General features: G+C 48.7%; 1 protein-coding gene across 3 annotated transcripts in view; it reads left to right on the forward strand.

Annotated features, from left to right (window-relative positions):
- LOC137484487 (transmembrane protein 132D-like) overlaps nt 1-14,651 on the forward strand; it is a 202,348-nt gene that overhangs the window by 143,932 nt on the left and 43,765 nt on the right. The window lies entirely within an intron of this gene.

Genomic DNA, 14,651 nt, shown 5'->3' on the forward strand with positions numbered 1-14,651 from the left:
AATAGATGACGTTGCTAATTGAAACAGTCACAAATGAAAAACGAATGTAAATGCTTTAAGTTCACCCAAACAATTTGTCTGTCTATAGGGAACATTACAGCAATCAGAGGTAGATTAACTATGGGGAGGAGCAGAGGGAAACAGGGAGTCTGTAGCAACATTTACTAACTGGGAGCCAAAACTCATTTGTTACAGAAGCTGCATAGCCTCAGTCTTTGTGTTCTCTGATGTTGTGAATTATTAGTGTACATTATGGGTATCTTGCAGAATTTCAGAATAGTATTACTAGAAAATTGCATTTTATTTTTCTAGTAGGGAAAAAACCCCACAAAACAAAAGCCAGGAGACAATAAGAATCAAAAGAAATGTATTACCTTTGGTCACCAAAATTCTGCCTAGTACTTTCAAGAAGATTAATTATTTTGAAGCAGTCCTTCAAGCTGAAGTTTTGAATTTTTTTTTTTTCCAGTAAACATGCAGGGTCACAGTGGTTTTAGACAGCTCATTTAATCTGCAGCTTGAATACAAAACACAATTCCTGCATTACCTGAGGGTAGTGCCAGGAGGGATCCATCTCAGCCCTGTTTGAGCTGTGCTGCCACGGGAGCTGGGAGGTTTGTGCCTCCAGCAGCATCTCCCTGCACCTGGGATGCTCTGGGCAGGGCAGTTCATCCCTGAGCAGCATCTCCCTGCACCTGGGATGGCCCAGGAAGGGCACTTCATCCCTGAGCAGCATCTCCCTGTACCTGGGATGCTCTGGGCAGGGCAGTTCATCCCTGAGCAGCATCTCCCTGCACCTGGGATGGCCCAGGAAGGGCAGTTCATCCCTGAGCAGCATCTCCCTGCACCTGGGATGGCCCAGGAAGGGCAGTTCATCCCTGAGCAGCATCTCCCTGCACCTGGGATGGCCCAGGAAGGGCAGTTCATCCCTGAGCAGCATCTCCCTGCACCTGGGATGCTCTGGGCAGGGCAGTTCATCCCTGAGCAGCATCTCCCTGCACCTGGGATGCTCTGGGCAGGGCAGTTCATCCCTGAGCAGCATCTCCCTGCACCTGGGATGGCCCAGGAAGGGCCATTCCCTCCCTCATGAGGGAACTCAGCCACCCCAGCTCCTGCTGCTCTCAGTGCACAAAGCAGAGGGGTGATGAAATCTTGTATCCAAAGCCAGGTTCCAATTTATTCATTTCTTTCCCCCTGTAAGGACACCTCCTTCTGTTCAGAACCTCTCTGCCCACTTGCTGACCCTTGTTCTGCCCTGGCTCTGTGGCTGCACTGTTCCAAGCACGAGCCAAAGGCCACAGGAATGGAAGCAGGGCCAACCTTTATTCCCAGATTCCCTGGAATTCCAAACCCTGTCCTTGCAGAGCAGCAAGCCAGCACTGACACCTCTGTATCTGAAAACTGAGAGTGTATTCTTCACAGGGCTGGGGATAATTAAGAATTGTTCAGAGATAAGAGAAAAAAATGTTCTGGGTTGTACTATTGAGTTCTATCCATCCATCCTAATACAGTTTCAGAGCAAATCCCTCCATGCTGTGTAAGCAGAGCGTTAAAGGAAGCAGCACTGAGGATGATGCTGTAAAATGTGCTTTTATGCCACAATCATTTATAATGCTCATGTTGTATCTTTCATCATAATAATAATAAATCTGAAAGCAAGTGTTTATGCAACATAAACCTAGCTTAAGGCAGACTGCAGAGTTTAGAAAGCTCCAAAGGCTGTTCGAAACCTCTCACAGGCTCTTAAAAAACTTAAGTTCTCAGTGTAGGATTTTTTCAGTGAAAGCTCTTCCTTTCCCTCCTGAGGACAGTCTTTCCCTCAGGTGGATGAGAGGGATATTTTTATGTCCTGGAGCTTTGCTCCTGGATCTGTCTGAAAGCCTTAGGTTCCATCCAAAACTCCCCGAGCACCCGCAGCCTTCAGTGCACATCTCAGACCCTCTGGTGGAGTTTGGCTGGCTTGGCTCTCACAGGCTGTGTCTGCTGACGGCTCTAATTGTGTCTGTGTGCCCAGCAGTGCCTGCATTGCCACCAGATGGACATTCCCAGGGCCTCAGGTGGTGGGAGCCTCTTACAATCCAGACTGCATTTGGCCAGGAGGACAGAAACGCACCAGGAGCCTCTTGCTGGCCCTCTAGGGACGTGTCTTCTCATTTTGGTTTCTCCTCCATGTGTGCTGGAGCCATTGTGTTTCTGTGCTTCCCTAGCTTCCAGCGGTGTCTTGCTCTGTCCCCTGGCACCGAGCTGGCTCTGCTGCTAGGTCCTGAGGGCAGCTGGCTGTGCAGGACACGCGCTGGCCAGGAGGGAAGCCAGGCTGCTGCTGCGGCTGGGACTCTGTGGGGTGGCACACAGGCTCTCCTCTGCAGGGCTGGCTGTCCCTTGCCATCACTGCCGGGTCCCCAGGGGCTGGGCAGTGTCCTGGGTGGGCAGGGAGTGTCCCCTGGCTGGGGCGTGTCTGTGCCTGCTGTTACAGGACATGGAGGTGGGTTTTGATGGAGCACACTCTGCAGGGTGGCAGCAGCTCTTTGTCACTGCAGTGACCCCCACACGTGTTCCTCTGCCAGTTTAGGAAATAACTGAAAGCAAAGTTTATCCCAGGGTACATCCCAGTTGGAGAGTGTGGAAAACTGTCTGTCCAGCCAGCCATTTGTAGTATTTATAACACTCTGGTCCTTATTCTGGCAAGGCAGCCTGGCCAGGAGCACCTGGCTGGTGGAACCTCCCCTGGAAATGCCCCTGAGATCAGCACTGCAATCAATCTGGGGGGCACTTGGGGTTCAGAAGGAGCTGTGCACATTTCAAAATTCGTCTGCTGCTTCCAACCCCCTCTTGCCTTGCTGCTGCTTCAGCAAGATTGCTCTGGTGCTGGAGAGGAGTGAGGGCAGGGAAATGTCCCGTGTCCCATCCTGGCTGCAGGATCCTGTCACCACAAAGCTGTACTGACACTCAGCAAAGCCCTGCCTCTCCCAGATCAGGTCCTGTTCAGCTGGCAATGGATTATATTTTGTATAATGAGGCATGATGGAGCCCAAGTATTTAGCATAATGGAAGAACAATAAATCATTCTGGAGCTGTCAGCATAAGATTTGGATGCTTTACATTAGGTAAATAAACAGTGCCTCATTACAGCAGGAGTTTGTGTGAAATCAGGAGGCAGGAATTGCATTACTTTGTTTCAGTGGATGATAATTATTTTAAACCATTGGAGTGAATAGGCTGTAATTCATTTGTACCTCCCTTTTGTCTGCTGCTGAAGAAGACTTGAGAAATTGCCGTGCTTGTAAGCAGTGCTGTGTGTCTGGCACTGATAAATGTATCAAACTCCAGCATGACTTTATCTGGGAAACAGATTTTGATAGCTTGCTAGGATTTAGGTCATTGGATAATTCAATGCAAACTGCAAATCTTAATGCTATTGACAGAAGACAGAGCACAAATAGGCAGCACTTTCTATAAATCCCAGACCTGTAAGTAGCTCTCCTTTCACAGATTTATGGTAAATGTCCTTGAAAGCTGTTCAGGGAAATGAGCACGCTGGCTCTGGATTGACAGGTTGGCTTTTCAGATTCATGGCACCCACGCTTGCCCCACAGGATGTGTTGTAAAAGATCTGCTTTATCATGGAACGTGGATCTGGGCGGAATACAAACTTTGTAGGATTTACAAACTTTCTAGGGTGCAGATCTGACATCCTCCAGTGCACAGGGAGAGCTCCTCTGAAGTTACTGGGGCCACGTGGCTGCCAGCCTGGTTTATCTGGGACTGGAGAACGTTCCTCCTGCTCAGCTTTTTGAATGTTGAAATTCTAAACCGAGAGGCTGAGATGCACTCAGACACCCAGGAGCCTGGTTAGTGTGGAGGAAAGAAGTCAAAGAAATTTTGAACATCAAAAGGGTGACATTAGGTGAAAAGATCCATGGTTTTCTGGTACATTATTCGGTTTTATTTAGCTTTAATTAAAACAGACCCCCAAAACAACAACAAACTATCCTTCAAGCACAGAATAAGCCAGGAGTGTCGATCTTGTGCACAATGACTTTTTGAGTCGTTCTTTCAGAGGCTGGTCATCTCCTCCATGCTAGGAAGAAATCTGACTTGACGTGTATGACTGCAAAGTTGTTTTTTTTTTTTTTCAAAAATTCACGTCTAGCCTAGCATGAAACACTGTGTGACAACAGTGAAGTGACATATGTCACACCTCAAGGAGAGTGGAGACTGCGTGACAGACACTGCCTGGGCTGCTCCAAATCCTGGTTTCTGACGTGCTGCAGTTGACACTCCTTTAATTCAGCTGTGGAACGCAGGGGGAAGAAAAGCCTTTGCCAACCTCGGCACCTTCTCCAGCAGCTGTAAAAATTCCCAACACAGATGTCGTGTGTTCTGTCACCAAAACACATCCCTGGGGCTTTAGTGTCATTTCAGTGAAGATAAGGCAATGAATCCCATTGTTTGCTTTCTTTAAGACCCGTGGGTTGGCAAAGCAAGCTGTGCTCATCAGTCCCTTAGCTCACAGAGGAGGGCGTTTGGACACATGAATTGGAGCACCCCTGGCGTGCACTAGCACAGCACTGCTCTCTGAAGTGTTCATGGAACTTTTAGCAGGAACTTCCTGTTCAGGCCCAGCAGTTACACATCTGAACTGCTGGAATTGCTGTAATGTTTTGACAGATGGAGAAATCTGGGGGTGTAAGTATTGATATTAATCATTTTGTCAGATTTAAAATCAATTAATGCCTGTTTTCTGCTTGTTCTGTGATCATGGAAGTTTCCTGATTTGAGATGCATGTTTCAGAACTGCTCATTTCCCAGGAAAAATCAGAATAAGATTAGGAGGCGTGCAGTGTGTACATTATCTGTAATAGCTGTGCTCCCTGTGATCAAAGGCAGAGCTTTTCAATATGCAGTTGCACAGTATCATGATCAAGAGCTGGCAAGAATAATCTCATCAGATCCGTGTAGGCAGGGTGATAACAAGTTGTTTATAGAAATTAATAGTGTGAGCTTAAATTTTTGAGATCTTCCCATGAGTGTGCTTGACCTTTTCTTCTTCAAACACTGTCAGTTCATTTTCTGAGATTCTTTGGTTCTTCATCACTTACTTAGAGCCTGAAGACAGAGTTCAGGTGTCACCTCTTGGTCAGGTGTAACTATGGTAACAAGGCAAGAATCAAGGTTTGTGGTCTTCCAATGCATATTTTGCCTGGGGTTAATAATGACCCCAATATTGGCAGCACTTAAAATCCCCAAGCAATTACAGAAGGAATTGAAAGAAAATGAATGAGGATATTGCTACTGATAATTCTGGACATTAGAGACCAGCTAGGAGGGAAATGAAGTCCTGTGCTAGATGGGGAAAGCAGAAGTTCAGGTTCCACTCTGCTTTTCTGAAGATCAGAGATGGACAGGACGTGGCCTGGCCCCTTTTCCCTGCAGAGGTCCTGCTCAGCCCCTGGAAGCCTTCAGCTGGAGCCTGCTGCAATTTCAAAAAACAAAGGTTTCTTCTTAGTTGAACTGAGAGGGGGAATTGTGGGAGTCCTAAAAAGCCGGGTTTGGGGAAAGCTGCAAAAGGCAGGCCTCAGAGACAGGAGAATTGTGATTAGAGCTAAGCAGTAGCCATGAGATTTGTCAGCAGAAAAATTATACGAGAAGTAGAAGTTAACTACAACTAGAGCAATGGTCTGTGTATTAACGCCCCTCTAGAACAACTCCCTAAGCTACAGAAAAGTACATCTAGCGACATATTAGGAAGTTCTAAGCTTAAGAATAGAGCCCCGTGCATTGTGTTTTAAGGCTTACAAGCAGGTATTGCACTCGAAATAAGCGAGCATTGTTTTAAAAAGCAAAGGTACGTGTGCTTACAGGGGTTAGACAGAACTACTGTCAATATGCTTGTGCTTCGTGTGACCGGTCAAAAAACTTAATGATAGAATTTCCATTAAAGTCCTTTGTCTGGTGGCGGGGCTGTGAGCTGCTGGCATCCTCCCATTGCCATAACCATGTGGTGAGGCTGATGCTGGAAAATGAGCCGCTCGAGGCGCGCTCCTCAGCAGCCCCGTCCATCCCGCTGGGGATTTGTGCACAGTGCCCCCAGCCCCGTCCATCCCGCTGGGGATTTGTGCACAGTGCCCCCAGCCCCGTCCATCCCGCTGGGGATTTGTGCACAGTGCCCCCAGCCCCGTCCATCCCGCTGGGGATTTGTGCACAGTGCCCCCAGCCCTGTCCCGCTGGGGATTTGTGCACAGTGCCCCCAGCCCCGTCCATCCCGCTGGGGATTTGTGCACAGTGCCCCCAGCCCCGTCCATCCCGCTGGGGATTTGTGCACAGTGCCTCCAGCCCTGTCCCGCTGGGGATTTGTGCACAGTGCCCCCAGCCCTGTCCCGCTGGGGATTTGTGCACAGTGCCCCCAGCCCTGTCCCGCTGGGGATTTGTGCACAGTGCCTCCAGCCCCGTCCATCCCGCTGGGGATTTGTGCACAGTCCCCCGGCTGGCAGGAGTGCTCCTCACTCCCTGGGGCTCAGCAGGACTCAGGGCTGCCAGGGCAGCTGGGGAGCGTAGAGGGGCAGGGCTGTGGCAGCCAGGCCTGCTGCCTCGGGGAAGCTCTGCTGTGTTCCTCTTCCACGGCTCCATCAGTTCCTCCTCCAGCTGCTCCTCTTCCACACCTCCATCAGTTCCTCCTCCATCGGTTCCTCTTCCACAGCTCCATCAGTTCCTCCTCCATCGGTTCCTCTTCCACAGCTCCATCAGTTCCTCCTCCATCGGTTCCTCTTCCACAGCTCCATCAGTTCCTCCTCCATCGGTTCCTCTTCCACAGCTCCATCAGTTCCTCCTCCATCGGTTCCTCTTCCACAGCTCCATCAGTTCCTCCTCCATCGGTTCCTCTTCCACAGCTCCATCAGTTCCTCCTCCATTGGTTCCTCTTCCACAGCTCCATCAGTTCCTCCTCCATCGGTTCCTCTTCCACAGCTCCATCAGTTCCTCCTCCATCCGCTCCTCCTCCATCAGTTCCTCTTCCTCAGCCCTGCCACGGAGCTCTGATGTTGCTGCAGCTTCTGCAGGACAAAGGGCTCCCCTCCAGCCCTCGTGGGCTCTCATTTCTCCTCTTCCCAGCAGGGATATCAGTCACACCTTCTTGTCTAAGTCACAGCCGTGAGGGTTTAAAACCCCCTGATCCTCTGGGCTGCTGTGAGCAGCTCTGCCTGAGAGGACCTCAGACGAGCTGCCCCTCGAGCTGACAGGGTTCTGGCAGGATCCCAGCAGCGTTAGGGACTCAAAGTGTTTTTCCCTGTTACTTACTTAGAGGTGGATGGAATCAGCTCAATGCAGATGAGCTCCTGACAGCGCTCTCTGCACGTGTGGCCAGGGTGGGTGCTGAGCAGACCTCCTGGGGCTGGAGCTGTGCTGTGTCCACCTGCAGCCTCCAGCAGTCAGAAATATCTGTTCCTGCTTCTCCACCCACGTGTGGCCCGCTGATGAATATGGGTTAAATAGTGTTTTAAGTATTTCTTCTCTGATTGCAGTTTCTGGTCCTCCTTGTGAAATGGTTCGTCTGTTTTGTTTGTGTTATCAATGGGAATGCTTTGAAAATTGCTTTGGTGCTAAGGAGAGCAGGAGGAAAACATTGCTTCACGGTGAGCATTTTGAAAGAGTGTTTATACCCAGAGCATCAAATTAATTTCCCCAAAGAACAGGTTGAGCTGATCAAAACCAAAAATGATCATTGGTTTTGCACATATTTGAATACAAATAATTTAATTTCAAGAAGTCTGTTAAATGCAGCAGCTCGTGGTCATTTCCATATTTCCTCAAGCACAAGGTAATTATTTTCTTAGACTCCATTTTCTTGGTTTTAACCATGGAATAAGCCGTAGCATCCTTTTCTCTGGCATGCAGGCAGGTGTAATTCAGTGGCTGGGCAGAGTCAGGGCACAGCCTGAGCCCTGATGTTCCTGATCTCAGTTCCTTGGGGTGCCAGCCAGGGGACAGGGAGCAGCAGCACATCATTCCTCTGTTTGCATTTTCATGTTTCTTTGCAAAGCTTTTGATCCTCAGTTGAACTCCTCTGAGAATCCTAATGGAAAACAGTTAAAAGCTTTAAAATATCTAAAAATTTTGTCAGATCTTTGTAGGTTCTCAGAAATCCTTTAGCATTTGTGACAACTGACAATCTGCAGCACTCACATACCTAGTTTTTTAATACATTGTATATATATTTATATATGTTTTTTTAATATGTGCCTCATCACAGTAGTGAGTGAATTGCATTGCAGTTGCCCAATACCCTGCAGGCTGGAGCATTATGATCTTTTGCTAAGCACAGAGAAGCTTAGTCAGAGGTCAGAAGTGTTCTCTAGCCCTTTCAGGGTGTTTGTGGCTGGAGCAGGAGTCAGTGTCGAGGTCAGCTCTCCTTCCTCTGTGAATCCTTTGGTTCCACACTTGGTAATTGCTGCCCAATTCCTTAAACTTGTTCTGAACCTCATCTCTACGAGGGCAGGGGTCATAAACAGCAAAATAGACTGAAAAATACCAGGACGTGACTTGGATGACAAAAGTCTGAATTTGTCCTCCCTAAAAGCAAAGATATTTAACATAAGAAGGGCAAAAAGCCCTTCAGTGTAAGGCTGCTCCTCTGAAGGGCTTTACAATGAGGATGGAAGAGCTCCCAAATGAAGGAGAGCTGATCCAACAAACACAAGAGATGAGGTTGCAGTTGGGTGATTTGCTCTGCACAGCTGCATTTAGCTAGCAGGTCAAACAGGAGAATGCCCAATATTCTAAGAATAACCTTTGTAAAAATGGTAGATAGTGAAAAAGCAAAGCATTTAATTTGATCACAGGGAGCTTTACCAATCATTGCCATTAAGCCATACACTCCCGGAGGCTGTGTCTCTTTTTGAGTGCAAGCAGGTGTGTGGACCTGCCAAAACCTTTGAGAGACTGACACAAACCTCCCTCTGTGGGTAAATGTGAATCTAATTACAAGGAGTTAAAGTAGAAACCCTGACATTTTCAAAGCAAGGACCAGATTCTGATGTGAATGGTTCAGGTGTGACACTCAGACTCATATCCAGACTCTGAGTTTCAAGGTGCCTGATCACTGAAATTGCTCGGCAGGCGTTTCCCAGGCAGTTCATTTTTATTGAATTTTAATGGAGTAAATTCACTTAACTACATCTGTAAAGAAGAATTGAGGTGAGTAAAGGCACACAAGCTTGAAAATGTTGTGCTTTGACTTTTTGTGCAGCCTGGGATAGTGGAAGGTGTCGGGGTGGATCTGAGGTCCCTTCCAGCCCTTCCAGGCTGGGATTCTGTGTGAGCACAGAGCAGTGCTGTCCAGAGAAAGGGGTTACTTGGCAGACAGCAGTGCTCAGGATACCAGAAACAGTATTTTCCTGGATAATTATGTAGAGTAAATAAGCCTGGTACGGAATCTGTTCACACAGTTGAGGAAAAGCAGATTTTAATTTCTCAGCATACAGTTTAATGTGAGCAGAATCTCTAAACAGAGAGTTGACATTGTTAACAAAGGTAATATTAGATTTGAATGAGAAACTTTGTATGGTTAATTAAAAATCAAAGGCACAGTTATAACAGAAGTAATTATCCAGGAGTATTAAATCAGTTGCAAGTCCGAGCCCATAAAAGAATTAATCAGGAATAATTTAATATTTGATATTGAGGGCTTATATTTTCCACTAATGCCAAAATCCATTCCATTAACCAGTACAATTCTTCAAGTCTATCTGCAAACAGGGTCCCTAAAGCAGGACAGTAGGGGAACAATCCAGTGGGAAGAAGCTTTAATTCTTCTTTTACAGTGCAGTTCCAGTAAATAGAGGGGTGTTCCTGTTGAGAGAATCCCTCTGGCTGAGGCCAGGGATTGTTCTGATCCATTTCTCCAGCAGTGGCTGAGAGCAGGTGCCAGAGGAATGGTGTGAGAGCAAGGGAAGCTGTGTTCCAGCTGTGCAGCTCAGCATGTTTGTGGTCTAGGGGTGTGATCCAGTTTTCTTCCATTAATTAGTCTGATTTCCCTTTAAACTGCAGTGGAGGTCAATCCATATAAACGTTCCTGTTTTCTGTAGCCATGGATTTCCCGATGCAGCTACATATTTGGAAAGACACAGTCTTTGTTTTGAGCCCAGCCAGCTGATACTTTTCCCTTTTCACTTGTGATGGAAGACCATGAATGTCTGCTCTTGGTTCTGTTTCTCCTTACCACTGATCCTCTGGTGAATTCCTGTTGCAGCCTCTCTCACTCATCTTTTTTTCTTGCCTCACCTCTTTGGCCCCTGTGGGGCCCTCCTCAGTTGTCCTGGAGATGCACAGGAAATAACTCAAGCAGGTTAGGGAAGAAATCAGAAGGGATGATTTGCTTTTTGTGACATGGGAGTTGAAGTGCTGGGGGCATGGGGGGAAATTCCTGAAGCAGAAAGCAGAAAGACATGAAAGCAGCACTGAAAGATGGGGAGAGTGTGATCACCATCTAACTCCTCCTGAGTTACCAGCCTCGCTGAGCTCAGAGCAAGCCACCACAGCTTCTGTGTAACTGATTTTGGAAAGAGGCTTTTGTTCAGCCAAGCTGTCCTTTGCCAAGGTGGGTCAGGAGCTTTGCACAGATTTTGGCTGCAGGGCCTCGAGCTTGCAGTAAATTTTGAACTAACAGGAAAACCTGACCAAATAAAAGCAAAAGTCAGACTGTGTTGGTCTGACATGTCTGGCAGTGTCTCGAGGAAGAAGCAGCATTTGTTATTGTCATCTAAAGACTCTTGTCTTCTGTGTAACCCAGTGAACAAGCCTGTCACACAGCAGTCCCGAGCCCTGCGGCCATTTATCAGCTGGGCAGGCTGGGAGCAGGGAGATAAACGTGGGCACACCAGACCCCACGTCTGAGGCAGGTATTGATCACATCAGGAGCTTTTATCAGCTCTCAATAAAAGGCTCCTCACCTTCCCCTTCCATCCTAACTGTGAACTTAGCCCTGCATAACTTACCTAGAAAAAACCCATTCTTCAAGCAGGCATTTCTTAGCTTTCAGAATTTTCAAAAGAAGCCCCAAAAGGCCTTGGGGCACTTGCAGTGGGTTTGTTTCAGCTTGTGCCCTGTCACGAGGCAGGCGAGCTGCTGCCCACCAGGTTTGCAGGGAGAAGTTCGCAGCTGGAGCCAGCAGAGGCAGGCTGAGCCCTGGTCCCTGCTGGTGTCTGACCTGGAGCAGCCTCCCCTGCACACCCAGCAGCACCGGTCACTGACTCCCCAGGGCAGCCTGGAGCTGTTCCGGCTCGCCGCTCCGGAACCATCACCGAGTGCGCAGCTCTGAGCACAGGGCTTTATTCCAAGGGGGCTTTTCCTCACGTTTCCAATGAGGAGAAGCTGGAGGAAGAAAATGAACCTGTTACTCCTGCACTGACTTCAGAAGAATGGCTGGGTGCAGATCTCTGTGTACACCAGTTAGGAAAGTACTTTAAATGTCCTGGGTACAAAATACGTAATTTGATGTCAAGTCCAGATTTATTTCCTTGAGGACATTGGGCTGATACCAACACAAGTTCTCTACCAATCGTTCTGGAAGGATTAGGCATTAAGCAAGAGTCACAGGATACACAATATGGTCTTAAAGGCATTGAATCTGAAGCAAGCATGTTCCCCGGGATATTATTACAAGATTCTTCATGTCTTTTTTCTAATGGCTTTTTGGATTCCCTGCTTTCAGCCTGCCACAACCAGCTTTACAAGTGTCCGACCTCTCTTTTTCTCTGTTATTAATTTTTTTTTCCTATTGTAAAGCATTCTTCTGTCTAACTGCTTCTTAAGTTTATTGCTTTTCTGTGGTGCTGTTAGGGATTTTATTTCCCAATTGGTATTACTTTTTAACCACTCATGTAAATTTGTATCAGTTCAGATTCATGCAGAAAAAACAATTTGTCACAAATCTGTAAAGGCTAAATGATCAAAGCAGAGCTTGCGGGCTCGCTGCTTTCTTTCTCAGCCTACTTCTAGACCTAAAAGTGTTTTATCTTCATTCAGATTCTGGTACTGCCCTTTACCATAGCCTTTATGTGTGGCAGGGAGTCAAATGTACGGGTCACTTCCTTGGCATATCTGCGAAATCAGCAAAGTTGCACCCATTTATATCCTGGCAGCTGCTGTCACTGGCTAATCACAGAGGAAAAGTTCTAAGTGAGTAGTGCCACTGAAGTCCAGGCACAAAAACACCACTATGGGCACGGAATTTGTAACTAGGGAGATTGTTAGAAATAAAACTTTGGTTGCTGTGTTCTATTAAAAAAAAAAAATTCATTTTTTTCCCAAGACCAAATGCAAAGAGCTGAAGATTTGGCTCCTCAGCTGGAGGGATGGCAGTGTTAGAACCAAAGCACACGGGGATAAATGGATTTTGTGCCTAGAAACAGGGTGTGATTGCCCCTCTCAGCACGAGGGTGGGTGAGGTTAGCCACAGTGGCAGGAGGGTGCAGCCTCTGCAGGCAGGACCAGCCTCCTTGTCCGGTCACTGCCAAGGATTTCACAAGACCCAAATTGCTGTGCTGTGACCCAAATTCTGTCCTGGCCACCATAGTGTCCTCAGGAAGGTCATGGTCACATGTCTCAGAGCAGACTTTGGCCCCATTTGCCATATGGGAGCTGGAACATCATCTTTTTTCTGAATGTCCCCGTTGTTTATTTCTGTGCTTCTGTTTAAAGCTCAGCTGAGGAGCTAATTACGAAGCCAGCAGAGCCCGCTGGCTGCAGGCTGCCCCCTGCTCTGCCCTGAGTCTGCTCATGAATGAATTGTTGGGTTGCAGGCGGCTTTCCAAGGCCCTGTGCTGGTCCCAATTTAGCTCAGGCTGCTTCTTGCCTGACGTTCCTAAATATGAATGTGCCACGAAAACTGCCAGGCCAGTCTGGAAGGGAATTTTGGAACAGGTGGTTTAGTCACTTCTCCTCTGCACAGTGACCTGCAGAACACGAGATCTCTTTTCCTTAAAACCCTTTTTCTTCTCTTTAGAAAAGTGAAAAACTGGTTTGGTCCTTGCTCTGTGGCTCTGGCAAGGGAGTTTACAGTAATTCCCTCATTTGGGCAGATTTCATCCCCGCAAATCTGCTGTTTTCTCATGGCCACTGCATCATTTTCTCCTTGTCCTGCCACCCCATTTGGTCCATGGTCGCTGTTGCTGTCAGGATTTTCCCCGTGCAGCAGGGCAGTGGGATAGCAGAGCTCCAGGGATAGCTGATGGCTTTGCCCCTGGAGGCTTGGGCAGCTCACAACCTCACTGCTTCTCAGCTTCCCCTCTGGAAAGCTGCAAGAGCAACAGCAGAACTTCCAGAGCGATGGGGAAATCATCTCAGAGTTGATAAACATGTTGATAAATCGATTTCTTGATCTTAGAGGTCTCTTTCACCTCTGTGGTTGTGTGTGCTCCTTGATTTGCCTGCTTTACTAACGGGTCTTGCTTAACCCCTCTGAGTTAAACCAAAGTTGTGGGAGATGGCAGGAGAGAACGAACGAGCCTGCTGGAGATTTGCAGCATCCTGTAATCGCTGTGGCAGAGCTGAATTTTAAAGAGGGCTGTAAAGTACCCGGCTCTGCAGGTGTCACGGGAAGAGCGAGGAAGAGGTGCTGTTCGACATCACAAGCTGGGAAAATTGTAGGAGATAGTGGAGCAGCCTGGGGGCAGGGAGCAGAGCGAGGTGACAGGGAGGCAGTGGCACTGTGTGCCCGGCTGGGGACAGCTCCCGGGGCACAGCTGTGTGAGGGGAATGCTCCCAGGGAATGCTGCCCTGCCCTGGGCACCGGGCTCCCAGGGTCACTGCGGGATGTGGCAGTGAGCCACCAAGGCTCGCTGTGCTGGCCTGGCATGGAGGGGAACGGAATGTTGCACAGCAGGGCTTCCGGGCACAAACACAGCCTCTGAGGTGACATCCCAGAGCTTTCCTTTTGTCACTGGAAATCCCAGCATCATATCCCACAGTCCACCCCTCGCAGAGCTCCAACCCCTGCAGCACCAAGCCTCTGCATCAAGAGCCTTTCTGCTGGCACACGGAGACCCCGACCCCGTGTGTGAAATCCTGATTGGCTTTGGCCAACTTGACCCTGACCCTGACCCTGACCCTGACCCCGACCCCGTGTGTGAAATCCTGATTGGCTTTGGCTAATTTGACCCTGACCCCGACCCCGACCTCGACCCCGTGTGTGAAATCCTGATTGGCTTTGGCTAATTTGACCCTGACCCTGACCCTGACCCTGACCCCGACCCCGACCCCGACCCCGTGTGTGAAATCCTGATTGGCTTTGGCTAATTTGACCCTGACCCTGACCCCGACCTCGACCCCGTGTGTGAAATCCTGATTGGCTTTGGCTAATTTGACCCTGACCCTGACCCCGACCCTGACCCTGACCCTGACCCCGACCCCGTGTGTGAAATCCTGATTGGCTGTGGCTAATTTGACCCTGACCCGGACCCCGACCCCGACCCCGTGTGTGAAATCCTGATTGGCTTTGGCTAATTTGACCCTGACCCCGACCCCGACCCCGACCCCGTGTGTGACATCCTGCTTGGCTGTGGTAATTTGGCACGGCTGTCCCTGCCAGCCTCCCCAGCCCCAGCACTGAGTGGCAGCAGGCACAGGGACCTGCTGTACCCTGGGGCAGGCTCCCAGCT

This window comes from Anomalospiza imberbis, chromosome 18 (assembly GCF_031753505.1).
Source record: "Anomalospiza imberbis isolate Cuckoo-Finch-1a 21T00152 chromosome 18, ASM3175350v1, whole genome shotgun sequence".
Lineage (NCBI taxonomy): Eukaryota > Metazoa > Chordata > Aves > Passeriformes > Viduidae > Anomalospiza > Anomalospiza imberbis.